The sequence below is a fragment of the Xylocopa sonorina genome, unplaced genomic scaffold (assembly GCF_050948175.1).
Source record: "Xylocopa sonorina isolate GNS202 unplaced genomic scaffold, iyXylSono1_principal scaffold0014, whole genome shotgun sequence".
In the NCBI taxonomy this organism is placed as follows: Eukaryota; Metazoa; Arthropoda; class Insecta; order Hymenoptera; family Apidae; genus Xylocopa; species Xylocopa sonorina.
This window is the reverse complement of record NW_027490090.1, coordinates 2,109,483-2,121,547: the sequence shown is the minus strand read 5'-3', so window position 1 is coordinate 2,121,547 and position 12,065 is coordinate 2,109,483. Positions and strand designations below refer to the sequence as shown.

At 46.8% G+C, this 12,065-nt stretch overlaps 2 protein-coding genes across 5 annotated transcripts in view; one reads left to right on the top strand and one right to left on the bottom strand.

The window, feature by feature from the left end:
- Nucleotides 1-12,065, bottom strand: part of LOC143431687 (facilitated trehalose transporter Tret1-like) — a 349,669-nt gene that overhangs the window by 67,395 nt on the left and 270,209 nt on the right. The gene's annotated exons all lie outside the window — the stretch shown is intronic.
- The window catches only part of LOC143431674 (uncharacterized), an 85,194-nt gene that overhangs the window by 62,315 nt on the left and 10,814 nt on the right, over nucleotides 1-12,065 (top strand). The window lies entirely within an intron of this gene.

Sequence of the window (12,065 nt, the reverse complement as noted above, 5' to 3'; positions counted from 1 at the left end):
TGTAAAGACAATGGTAATTTTTAATAGTTTTCTATCGCTGTCCTTGTCGCATACTCGGAAGTCTCGCTCGCACGTTCAGCGATGTCTTATCTAAGCGATCAGCTGTGCGCTAACGAGTTACGTAATATGTTACATCACTAATTATTATGCAACACTAAGAAGGGGTGGGGGGTCACTGCTGGCCGCGCAGACCGCTCGATCTTTAAACGCTCATATCTCAGGAACCGTTTGAGATATCGAGACGAAACAAAGCGCGTTATAATCTGGAGACCTTCCACTATCTCGTACCGACATCGATTCGGTTATTTGCATAATTTTGTCCTCTCATCGCGAGGAAATTAGTCTCACTTCTCTTGGCGATCACTTTTCACTCATGTCGACCCGTACAATGCTCGCTATTTCTTGCCGTTAATTTCTGAAGAGATTTCTTGCGCAACTTTCCGTTACCTTTCGCGTTGCGTAGCGGAGAAAAGGGTACCGGCTCTGATAATTGGAACTTACGTCGGAAGTTGGAGTAATTTTGAGGCGGTGGAAAGCAGAGCCAGCTCGCGTTCCCAACTTTTTAACTGGATCCCTTTTTCCGCGATCTCCGCTGCGAGATATCCCTCCGCGGGAGCATTTTGTTTCCCCTGAAGCGCTGAAAATTGTATTTATCGGCGAGATTTAAACGAACAGGGAGCGGAGAAACGAAATTGCGAACGCGTCCAAATTTAATTACGAGAACAGTTTCGCAGGATCGGCATTGTAAGCTGGTTGTTTAAGAACTCGAAGTGCTCGCCGTCTTAGAACGTGGCTCGAACTTCCGTTCGTAAATCCGTCCCGATACAGCCGTGCTCTCGATTCCACCAGCAGATCCTCGATCGATATCCTCAGCTACATCGAATTCTTCATCGCAAACTCGAACCTGGGTTCTCTTTCTCGGTGTCTGCTAGTCCCAGACTCTTACGCTAATGCGTACTTATTATGACCAGGACGGAAACGGGTGAAAACTTCCCTCGTAACGCCAGACCATCCTCCTCTGCCAAACTTCTCGCGAACTAAACTTGGAAATTAGCGTCCGGGTGGGTAAGACGTGGGAACGGGTTGACAACGATCAGAAACTAGACGTTCTCTACTAGAATTTTCCGACACTGGCGCAGGTGCGAATGGAATCCACGAGTGTATCGAAGGAAAAATTGATTCTCGAAAGTGGGACATCGCAAGCGACGAATAATGCGGTCCACCGTTCGATGGTTGTTGATACGCGTTCCTGCGATTTATTTAACGACGCCTTTCGAGCGTATGCGTTGTCGAGATGGAGGATGGGAATGAAATTTGATTCGAGCTTAAAAATTCGCTGGTTCGTGCGAACTCGTGGCAAGTTGGGATCGTTTTAACGAAGCGCAGCTGCAGGATAGAGGTGGCAGTGAATGATAGTTTATCGTGCCCGCCGTGGGCCAACTTATCGCCGATTCGGAAATTGGCGAAGCACGCCGCGCGGCACTAATTGCATCGCAAACTCGTTAATTATGCACGCGAGCCGCATCATGGAAATTTGTAATAATTCAGCCGAAGTCTGAAGTTCCTGACGGATTCAATCGCCGATGGAAATTCGGTCACCGATCGAACTCGCCCACCTGGACAGCCTCGCGAATTCACGCTCACGAGATTCTTTTCGCCTCTCAGGCTCCTTAAAACCTTCTCTCGATTAATTATGCATCGGATCGAGACACTTAATGTAAGCAAAGGAACTGTAAAAAAACGTAGAACCTCATCTTCTCTCGAGGGGTCAACTTCTCTTTAGATTCATCTGCATAGTCGTTAATCTCCTCGCGTTCAATATGGCGGCTAGTTGGGTATCCATTTGAAAACAATCGAAAAACCATCGCTCGAGCTGTCATCGCGCTATCGCTGTTTTATTCTGAGAATTTATCTGGCGAGAATACTAAACAAAAAATTGAAACCACCGCAGCGAGCAGTCGAGTCGTGACTAAATCGCAATCGCATTGGCATTTTCGCGCTGAACGAATTCGAAAAATAGAATTATCTCATTTGTTTGCAAGAATCAACCGAGGCGAATCGAAACGGATAAAAAAATGGATTAAGGGCAGCGTTTCCATTTTTGTAGCTCTGTCAAAGCTACAAAATCATGAAAACAATTGATCGATCCCTTGCCGTGCGATCAGACACTATCAGAACGATTTCTGATCGATCCTATCAAGCGACTGGAAGTCTGTCCTGTCAGAAATTGTGCTCGATGGATCTATTCGCGACGCAACAAGGCATCGATTAATTACGCGACGCGTAATCGCACACAGTCTCGCATTATCAGAGCTCTCGCGCACAAATCTGTCAGGCTGTCGGACGCGTGCGTCTTCCATTGAACTGCTGTGCGGTCGCTACGGTTCATTCCGTCGAATGTTGTCTGGGCACAAAACCAGGTAGTTGCTCGTTAATCTCCGTGGAATCTTAATCTCAGTCGCTCGAGATCGATATTATGCAAACGCAGACCAATAAATCGCAGGCTGATTGTGGCCCGTTCGCTCAGGGTGCCCCTCAGCAGAGGGTGCACCAGTTGCACTCGACTGCTCGCCTCTTTGGTTGTTGTTAATCGTTATGGCGTCGTAAAGCTGGCATTAAAGTCGCGTTATCGTCGATTTGAGCTGTGTCTGGTTCATCGAACGATCTGTCTGCAGTTCCAATTGAAATGCTCTTATTGGGTTTCCGTAATTCGTTCTTTTCTGCACGAAAAATGTAAGTTTAACGCACGGGTGCATGAATGTTGGAACAGAATTCGTGTCACAGTGATGTGTACACACTGTTGGCTCTCAGTGGGAGTCGATAACTTCTCTTGCTTCATATTTCGCAGTCCCGTCCCGTTCGCAATGAATTATACAGCGACGCGTCCAACGTTGAACCCGCGTCTCGTGTAACTCGAAAAGGTTGTTGGTGGCGCTCTCGTGGCTCTCTCGAGAGGGTGTGACGGACACCCAGCGGAAGATGGAGGAGCTCCAGATTCTCTGGAGTTTGTAGTTTTGCGCTGCGCCGCCACTCCTCCGCGTTACTTCGATCTGAAAGTTTCTTAAATCTATGTCAAGTAGCAAGTTCCACGCCCCGCGAGGATGTCGAAATTTCACTGAAAAATTCTACGTCGCTGCTGTCTCCGCGTAATTAGCTCTTCTGTAAGAGAAAAAAAGGGAGAACAACGCCGGAAGAATTACCATTTTCATTCAGAAATTAAGAGAAGAGCAAAAGTTCTTATCGTGGGAGTTTGAGGAGAAACTTTCGCTTGAAAAAAAAGGAGCCAACTGTCGTTAATAGATTATAACTGAACAACTCTGATTAATATTCATTCTGCAGATATAGCGAAGTATTATTGCCAACGTGAAAACAGAAGCTGTTTCGCGAACGAAAATATTTTGAGGAGCTCGATAAGTCGCTCGACTCCTCCAACGATAGCCACGCAGGGTCCAGGATGAAGTTGTTTTCCGTTTCGAAACCTTTGCTGAACTTCTCTGGGGGCTGAACTTTGCACGCGAGCTAATTTCCATAATTAAACTGCTTCTACTGTCTATTATGTAAAAACTCTGCTGGGCCAGTAGCTAACCTTATCGTCCTGCTGCTCTTTCATTTCTATTCCTTTATTTAAGCTTCTTTTCAAAATTGCTCAGGTGCAGATTGGAATTTTCCTTTACTCGAAGCGTTCGTTGTTTGCACTGGCGAAACCAGAGTGGTGTACGCGTCCAACCGTCGTCCATTCCTTGTGGCGGCTGGCTGGTGGTCCGACGTTTCCCCAGGAGACATAAATATTTCATTGAAAGTCAAAAGCATCCTTAATCCAACAGTTTTGTCGCTAAATTTATCCCCTGGTATAAAGAGCTTATCCTCGAGGCTATCTATCTTGCCTATCGACGTTGCCAGGGGGCTCCACCGCCACCCCCAAGGGCTGTCACGTCCGTTGGCCTCGTTCTTTCATCCACCCTGCCAGGAAGGATGAAACGTCGTTGTCCTAAACCTTGTCCATCCGTGGCTCGATCGACTAGTCCCCCTCTGGACGATTAACCAGCCTTCTGGAAACGCGATAATCAGTTCCTCGACACGTCTTACCGCGTAATGCACAAAGGGGGAGCCCCTGCAGTGCATTCCGTTTTATCGAGGCTACCTTTCAGCCCTCGTACCCTTCTAATCTGACCACGATCGGGGATTGCTCTTTCCAGAGAGAATGGATATCGATCTGCGACCATGGAGGATCTTCAATGGCGGGCAGATTGAATTGTATTTGAAATTCGGTTCTTGGACTAAGATTAGTGGTGTTTTTTAGCTGATGGATTGGAGTGATTCGTTTAATGGTCTTTGGTGTTCAGTAGAAGGTGTGTGGAAGATTTTCGGATGAAATACTATTTGTTGTCACGCTTTACTTAAATAAAATGCGATATTAGTGGATGCAAGACTCACTATTGTGGACCAAAGTATTCTATTTGGGGTGGTTTAGTGTCGTTGCAAGAGGTGAGTCGCGTTTAAAGGATATTTGCTTATTCGAAGTTGTGTTTAAGATCCTCTGATCACATACTATTCGTTAATATCACATGGAGAATAGAATCCATCGCTAACTTAAGTAAAACTAGATATTAGTCGATACAAGGCGCACTATTGTGGAGCAAAGTATTCGAATTGTGGGTCGTTTAGTCTCGTTGCAACGGATGAGTCGCGTTTAAAGGATATTTGCTCGCGTTGATTGGACGCAGAATAATCGTATTTCGTGCGGGAGTTGGATTTCGTTCCCCAGCCAATTAGGGGTGGCTCGACGGAAAGAGAAGTAGTAGCAGCAGTCCTGATAACCGGATAGTCGGATATCCAGATAAGCAGGCTTTCAGGGCCGGCGGTGTCGTGTTGGATTTATAGAGTGAAGGTATTCTCGAGTCGTAAATTCAGGTGTACAAGTTGATAGGCAAAGTCACGTGGAAGCAAGCCTTCCACTTCCGTTTACAATCGTTCAGCAACGGGATAGCCGCAATCACGCGCGTCGTTATCTTGGTTTGTTGTTTTAGCCGCGCTATTTCCCTCTGGCTGTAATTACAAAACTACTCGTAGCATTTGTTTTTTAAATTCTCTCACTGTTAAACTAACTTTTTCTCGATTCTTAATGCTAGCTTTTTAATTTCTGTCTGAGCTGTGAGAGGACTTAAAAGTCCACAGTGTCGCGTTATCCTGGTTAGTTGAGAGTTAAGGCTCGCCAGGGTCCGCTCGTCCAGCCTCAGGGCATTCCCGTCACTCGATTTCTTCCGCACAAACAGCGTAATTCCGCGACGCGGCAAATCCACGAACGGCACCCGTAAACATCGCGCTGAAAGGCAACGAAAGGCGCTCTAAATCAAACGTAATTCCCAGTGCGACCAGCGAGAACGAGAGAAACAGAAAGAAAAGGTGGAAATAAAAGTCCAGCGTGGTCCGTTGGGTGAAACAAAGGGGCGGAGAAAAATTGCACCGACGCTGGGGCCTGGCAAACATGTAACTCCGTGGAAATTGCGTTAACCCACGAGTCAATAAAAGCTTTCCTAAGCGCGACTACGCGGAAGGCGCGAGTTGGGTTTAATTGACGGGTTCCTCGAGCAGAGCTTATCAATTTTATCGATCTGCCACTACTCTGTTGCTCTCTTTCTGTGACGAGCCTTGGTGCAAACATAGAGAGTTGTTAACTTTCGCGAAATTTATTAATCAGTGGAACGATTTTTTGCTCTCGATTGCTGCTCGTTTCTTAAGCGAATTTGCTCGTCGTTGGAAACAGGAGAATCGAGCTCTGGTTACTGTTACAGTTCGTTCCGTTATGCCCTGTAAATCGATACAGTGTATCGTTCGAAGCTGGCATCGTCGCATCCAGTTACAATTGCAGACTGCATCGCGATACGCTCGTGTCTGTCACTATTATCTGTTTCCATTGCGGCGCGCATCTTTGTCGATCGAAACAAATGCTCGCGGTTGCATCCGCTGTGTTCCCAGCCTCGTCCCTAGATCGCTATCAGTAATAATAATAATATCGTAACAGCTGCATAGCGGGAGAATAACGCGTGTCCCACACAGAGAGAGAAACATCGAGCGATATTTCGCGTGCAATTTAAATTGCATCAAAGTATTAATTATCCCTCCGTGGAACAATTTCCGATATTGCAAAAAGGAGCACGAAGACACGCTGTACACGTGCACTCTTGCACAGATGAAAAGAGACGCGAGCGACTACTTCCGACACACTTTGGCCAACCCTTTTTCCATTTTTTCTTTCTCTTTTCTACGTTATGACACACTTTCCAAGGGACTCGAGAAGCAAGGAAGCATCGAGCTGAATAAAATCGTTAAAGACCGCGCGCGGCACTAAAAAATTCATTCCATATTCAGCTCGCGGCGTTCCTGGATTCAATGGACGACGATTTATATATAAACATCGCTCGCGCGTGCACGCTTCATTATTTCGCGCGTATCTGCTCCTCTGCTCTTGCGAACGCGTCCCCTCTGGTGGAGGAGGCCAGATCGATCTGTTTCGAGGGAAACACGCTCGAAATGTCGTCGCGCATCGGAACCGCCTCGCTCGAGAGTGGAGTAAGCACTGGTGGTGGCGCCGTCCGCGGGAATATCGAGCGGTTTCTGCTCACTTCGGGGGCTGACGCGGATCCGCGCGAGCAGTGCCGGTTTCGCCCGATCTCGGGGCCAACTCTGACCCAAGCGACTCTGGGTCAGGTCAGCAGGGTCAATCGCCTCGCCAGTTCGCGTACGAGAGAGACTCTGCTGCCTGCGATCAGCTTTCGACGCGAGGAACCAACAAGCTGTCTTCCCTTGGAGACAACCGTTTGAGGCAGCAACCCTCTTGCAACACGGTTCTGCTTACAAAAACGACGAAATTTAGCTGTTCGCGTACGAAAGAGACTCTGCTGTCTGCGATCAGCTTTCGACGCGAGGAACCAACGAGCTTTCGACCCTTGGAGACAACCCTTTAAGGCAGCAACCCTCGTGCAACGCGAAATTTAGCAAATTCGATCTTACATCTTGGTTACTTGCTTCCACTGAGTCGCTAAATGCAGTTACTTCGTCGAGTTATTGGCCAGACTCGAAGCAGACCAGTTGCAAGAGTTATAGGCGTTCGTAATTGTTTCCCAGGCATTCGTTACAATTAAGCAAGCGCCGCGATACTTTTCGACCCGGCTCTGTACAACCGTTTATTAGTCGAACGCTATAAATCGCGGGAGTTTTTCCAGTTTTACAGACCCGTATTAATAACGGGAATAAACGGTAAAAATGTATCGGATTGCTCGAATTTATTTATTGCCTTCGCGGTTCTAATACATTACGCTCTTGGATCGACAAATTTCTGCAAACGTTTGCGATTTTTGTCGAGACTAAATTGGAATTTCTTTGAAAGGTGTAACGCTCTTCTTAGAGGACTGTTCTGCGTCTGTCGTGCACCAAAATGGCGTCGACAAAGGCAGTGGACGTAGACGATTAGCAAAATGTGGACGGATAAAATATGACCAGTTTGACAGGGGCACGGTTTATCTGGCGACGGTGTAACGGTGGAACAAAACAGTTTCTGGAACACTTTAACCGGTCTAAAACGAGCGTGACTTTCGAAGTCACGCAATATCCACACGCAACCTACATCTCGCGAGTTGTTGCGGATTATCCGCGCAGAGGCGGAGCTGGGCGCAGTAATTTCTGCTTTTCCACTCAACTCAGCCTCGAATTTGTCCCTCCTCTGGTTTTCTAAACTCCAGGATACACGATTATCAGCTAGATTAATCTCTTCTGTCGCAATATCCACTGCCTGATCGAGATTACCTTTTTCCATCAACAGAGCCTGCTCTGCTCTCGAGGAACCTGAAAATTGCCCGAAAATAAAGTCTACCAACGAAACGTAGTGTAAAAAGTGTAACATCCGATTATAATCCGGTTATAAACCCTAGTAATTAATAGACAATCGATATGTTCCGTGGATCGTTAAACAATCCATCGTTGGCGTGCAAATTCCTCTTAGCCGCCCTTTAATTTCATTACTTCTCGATCAATCCGAAAATCCGTCCGCCAGATGGACATTATCGGGCAAATATTGGAAAACTTATTAACGGGGATTGATACGCGTCGATGGACGCTCGATCGATCGAGCCTTCCGTGTCGCCTCTGTTTTTCGTGCGCTTTAAAAGACGATCGCTGGTTTGCGTTTCGCGTGGAACGTTCCAGAGAGCCGGAGACACCATTTTTAATAACGCGAAACTGTGTTAAGTGGTAATATCGAGCTGGAAAATCACTCTGGTCCCGAGTAGATGGTCCCAGCGTCCTCCTCGAGCGAGATCGCTCGGCTCTGATAAGTTTGAGCCACCCATCATTCGAAATAAGATCGTACTTTCATGAGGTATCCATCAGACAAATCGAAGCTCCATCCGAAGGTGCATATCGCGATTAATATCGCGTCGGAAATGAACTATCGCGACGGAACGGAACCGTCCGCCTCCTAGACAATGTCTTATGGGCTGATCCACTTCCTCGAATGATACCGTCGAATGATTTACGAGCCACTAAGCTCGATCTCCTCCATCTGATGCCACTTATCCAGAGTAGCATCCGTATAAACACTACGAGAGGGTTGACCACCTTCTCGAGCCTTTGCACCTCTGATTTTCTTAGCCAAAGTGATGTCAATCTTGGTTTCGAGTCTTATCCGATCTCTGAAACTTTGTCTAGGGACTTTAAGAAGTGACTTGATGTAGTAAATTAGGGTCTGGTGATTAAAATGGCTTAACGTATTACCATTTTGGATCGTCTTCCTTAGAAAAAAGCAAGGTATTCAAGAGTAACTTTGGAAACAATACGATTCTCGAGCAACGTTTAAGGGTGGCAATCAAGGATAGCGAACGAGTGCATTTGCAGTGCACGCTGGCACCTGTGGCGTCCAAGGAGCCCCGTAAACCCACATGGTTTACGTACTCGGTGGATCCGTGGGCTATTTCGCGCCCAAGCGATAAAACTTACCTGCGCTGACGCTGGAGCATCGTGCAGTGCGCCTACTTACCTGCACCACGACTTACAATACCATCTCCACCCTCTGGATTTATCTATCCAAGCTTCTCGCGCTCCAGTTAACTCGTGCGAGCGAATTTATCGCTCGAAATTCAGCTTCTGCGCTAATTAAACGTGTCTTTATTTATTCGTCGATCCACGACGAGTGTTCGAGATAAATCGAACGTACACAGAGGCGGTTCCTCGAGTTATTCGGCTGTCGCAAAGCAAACGCGAGCGAAGTTTGCGTTAGTTTTCCGATGACACGGTGGAAATCGAGAAGAGGGTCAGAGGCAGTCGAATCACGACGCGCGTGTCTCGAGTCCTTGTCTGTTTGATCCTGCGAGGGGTTTCTGCCATTGGCTCGATGATAAAGACAGATCGTGAAAGGGATCAGTCGTGACGGAAATTTTCAACGCTGCTCGACGACATTTCGAATTCTTCTTGATACACGTGCTTGTAACTTGTATCAGCTACGAATTCGTAAGGAGGACTCTTAAACGTACTTGAATTTCGATGTACTTTGACGATAGAATTCTTTGCCAGTCACTTCTGCTCGCTGATGCACTCGAAGAACGAAATACATCGCGTTAAAACTTCTTTATTTTTATTACAACTCTGCTACAATTTTAAAACAAGCCAGAATTTCAATAAGCACCCACCAAGGGCCTCTAAATAAACGAGAATTGCATGAAACGAGGAACGAATGGCTCGAGCAGAGATACGAAGACACGATAGCATAGGTATTTTCTATTTCGAAGACATCAGCAATATTGTATCGCATTCGATGGCCACTCGAAGGTATCCTCTGTTCTCTCGGATATTTTGAGGGGTGGAGGAGGGCTGGCAATCCTCGTTGTCGAACATATCGAGCTTAACCTGGTCCCTCGTTGGCTTTGACAATGTTATCACGTTTAATCCGCGTGCTATCTCCTTTTTCTCAACTACCAAACATCCACCAAAGACTACTGCTTCTCCTTCCACGAATAAATTCCAGTTACAGTGGTGTTCAAATAAAAAAATAAAAAACACTCGCTGAAGGAAGAATCGATTACGTCAGTGGTTTTGGCAGGTTAATCGCGTTATCATCGACGCGATTGATAGGACGGTTAAGGCACGCTGCGGGCATCCAGGAACCGCAAATAATAATTACGATCGCGTGCGAGCAGGTTATTAGCAGGAGTGCCAGCAACTGCTTCCGTTACTAATGATTATGTTCGTTATTCAAGTATCACCCGCTAATGGCGGCCACTTAATCAGCGCCACTTCGCGAACGCCATCTGGCGAGCGCAGGACAGCTACTGGCCACGACGGAAGTGGCGGATTCGGTTTTATTACGACGATCATTCGAGTTTCGTTCGACGAGAGACATTCCTGAGGGATTTTTAGACACCCTGAGACAGTTTATGGCGTCGTAATCTCCGTTATTACGTCCGCGAGGCGGATCGACGGGCATCGAAAGGATTAAACGCCATCCATCAGCGAGTTAAAATTCACGCGAGGAGATAAACGAGGCAGTTTCGCCAGGAGTTAAGGAGAATTGATCGCTGGTTAATTAGAGCGATCCAAGTGAGTTCAGAGACACTCGCCAGGCGAGCAATGGCGGCGTGAAAATGCTCGAACGTCGAAATATCTCAGTTCTTACAGCGTCTTCGTTGAAAACCTGCTGCTTTCAGCGAAATCAGGCTCAATAACTGTCGTGGCAATTAAAAGCCACAATTTTGGAGTCTTTTCTTTTATTTCTCACGCGTGGTGTAGAATCGAGGGTGCGTCCAACTGTTGGGTGAGAGCATTTTTATGTTTGGTCTAGGTTTGAACAAAATATTGGACGAGTGGCTTCGTCGTGGACGAAAGCAAGACTCGCGTGCCTCTGGTTATTAATTGTATCGATTTATCGTCGCGACGACGGGGTGGTTAGCGAGGAACACCGAAAATGATAACATCCTCACGATAAATCCTGGCGACGCGGGCATCCGCGCCAATATGTATGCAAATTTAAAAAGGCGGTGCTGCTGTTTTAATATAGAATTCTCTGGGGGGGGGGGGGGGAGGGGGGGGGGGGGAGAAAAAAAGGAGGCCTTGAAACAGGACACGCGAAACGAGTTTCCACCGCTGCGCATTAAAAGGACTCTGAAAAATCGAGCAACCTGCGTAATCACGATCGACAGACGTTGTTCGCGATTCTTTTCCTTGGACGATGTCGTGCAGAGTGGACGCCATGTTTAGACTCGAATTTCCTTCGTTCGTATTGGATCGTACAAGTGATCAGCATTGGACAATAATTCGTTCGAGTTTAGCACTCGATAACTTTGGTAATTAATTCAGCGTGCTATTAATTGATTGGCCGGTTAATTATTCCTCTGAAATTGCGTTCAAGTAAAATTTCATCGAATCACTGAGAGGCTCGCCCTGCAATTGTGTACGAATTTGATTAATTAATCGCACTGATTGGCCATGTCGTTACAGAGGCGAAAAAAAGGAGTTACACGTGTAAACTTGGGTCAGAACTGTCCAAAGAAATATGAAGCGCAAGGTTGGGCTGGGTTTTCCAGCGAGAGAGGGGGAATTTAGCAGGAAACTCGACGACCAACCGCCAATTTCCTTCCGCTTTTTGCTCCCAGCTCGCACGTCCCACATTCTCGGTGGCAAAAGTGCGCGCCTCGTTCTCATCCTCGGATATTACAGTTTTATTGTCGCGAGACACAATTACGCGAGCCTTTGTCTGTCGTTTCTCCGGTTTACACGGCCCTCGTTCAGCCGCCAGGAATCTGCATACCCTTTCGCGAGGCGTCGCTGATTTCGTTTTCAATTAATCTATTTGACGACTGCCGGAAGAAGAAAGGGAGTCGAAGAGAATTGAATGGTCCTTCTTTATTCATTTATTAATGGAATCTTTTGTTTATCGAGGTCAGTTGAATATTCAAAAGACGCTGCGTGCGCTGGCCAAGACGATAGGCAGTCACTCTGGTCTTTTTTAGGCGCACCAGGTGCCTCGTTCATTTTTCTTACTCTTTTTTAACAATTAGAATTCTTCTGTTGCTTTTACT